Below are 2,098 nucleotides of genomic sequence, written 5' to 3'. Positions count from 1 at the left end.
CAGTCAAGTGATTTATCATCAAAAGAAAAAGCCAGCGACCCAGCTTTATCCTATGTGGCACTCCAGACGGCACTGTGCTCCACTCTGAAAGGCGTGAAGCTGGTTAGAGTTAACTAGGCTCTCTAGGGCAGGTTTTATGTAGTCAGAAACAATAAAGTCCTAAGATATTTTCGAGTTTTTGCTCACTGTATGAGGCGTTCAGGATGTTTTGAACGGGAGTAACTAGGATCTCGGTGTACTCCTTTAACACCGAATTGGAAAGGCCATCCGGGCCAGGAGCTTTATGCATATACAGGTGAAGCAGTCTGTTGCACACTCTTTGCACGGGCACTTCTAGGAACTCCAGATTCTCTTCTAGGGGCAATTGTAGGGCCGCCCGCTCGCTCTCGGTGAGCTCATAAGTTTGAAGTGGCTCCAGTAATGCATGGTTGATGGCATTAGCAACTTCTGTTGGAGACAAGTTGTGGCACTCAGGAATATTGACGATGGTAAATAGTGACGAATTTTGCTTTTTTCATCCACTGAGGTTATTCACTTCGCTACACCACTGGTGCGTTTTGACACCTTTACGATCTTTCACCTTAGAAGTGTAATACTTTGATTTACACCGTTTCCTTTCTTTATTTACTGCATTACGGTAGTACTTGTACAACAGGCCTAACTTATTGGCGTGAAAAGCTTGCTTGCGCATGCGTATTAGCTCCTTCAGCTTGAACGATATCCAAGGGGCGTCCTTTGGGTAGACTTGGATCCTTCTCTATGGCATGATATTACTCATGCCGATTTCAATCACCTCGTTAAAGCCGTGGAGTTTTTGCTCACAGGTAGGCCGACTGTTGACAACAGACCAATTGATGCTACTGAAGTACCCACCAAGGCACATGTTATTGCTGTCTCTAATGTCCCTGGTGGTAATGGACTTCCTAGTGTGTTAGTTGGGCACTCTCTTCACTGGCTGGACAATAACTGTACAATTCTCTGAAAGGCCAAAGGGTGGAAAAAATTCGGGATTCGAGAAGTGGTCGCCCATGTTCGTTAAAACTAGGTCAAGCGTTTCATCGCTTCTTGTTGCAAATTTCACTAGTTGTTTTAGAGAGACCAGTATTCAGGCGGTCAGCCCACCGGGCTTGTCCGGCCGGGGTATTAAACAACAGCTAAAATCACGCACGAAAAGCTGAAACTCCACAATACATCCGATTTGCACATTTTGCCGTAGACGAAGTTTTTGGAACTCACTCAGCTCTGGTGTCAGAGACGTAGGATTGGACAGCAAAATAGATGGACCAAAATGAGAGCCAAACGCGAGTTGGACTTGGAGTTTCTTTGCTGGAATAGGAATCAAATTATTCAAATTCGCTCTCGGAGATGATTCTGATTAATTTGCATATGAAACTCGGGGCGAATTGAGTACAAGAATGTTGGATATTTTCCTTAACTCTTCAGCTTTGGTTTTCAAACCAGCTCTCCTGACGCTAGGCCAACGACTTGGTACTTGACAAGAGAAGATTTCAGCTCTCATACCGTGACAAGAGAGGACAAATTATTGATTTGAAACCTGCATCGATAGTGACGGTTGAGCGCATTTGGTTGGACAAGAACGGAAAACTCCAAAATATATCCCAAGACAAACCAAGAAAGATTGAAAAAGATGCATCACGATGATAGGGCCATAAAACCTTTTTTTCTTGATTTGGAAGAGCTTAATAACGAATTAGGAGGCTGTAAATAGGAAATTTCCCGGAGTAAAAACTATATGCTTGCAGCCGTGACCGGCGCTTACAACGAATCTAAAACAAAAAAACAACTACCCGAGCGAGTAATGAGAGATGAAATATATGAAAGATATTATGAATCATTAATAATAATAATAATAATAATAATAATAATAATATTTAATATTTATATTGCGCATTTTCTATAAGAATAATCAAATGCGCATTACAGGCATTACATTAAATTTAAAATAAATTAAAAAATAAAACCTACTTACAATTACTATGGAATCAAAAAGACGAAAACTACACTATTTACAATTAAAAAGTAATTTCCTAAAAACTGTAAAAATGTAAATATAAAATAACTATACTAACAAAATGCC

The sequence above is a fragment of the Montipora foliosa genome, chromosome 10 (genome assembly GCF_036669935.1).
Source record: "Montipora foliosa isolate CH-2021 chromosome 10, ASM3666993v2, whole genome shotgun sequence".
NCBI lineage: Eukaryota > Metazoa > Cnidaria > Anthozoa > Scleractinia > Acroporidae > Montipora > Montipora foliosa.
This window is presented reverse-complemented; position numbering follows the sequence as displayed.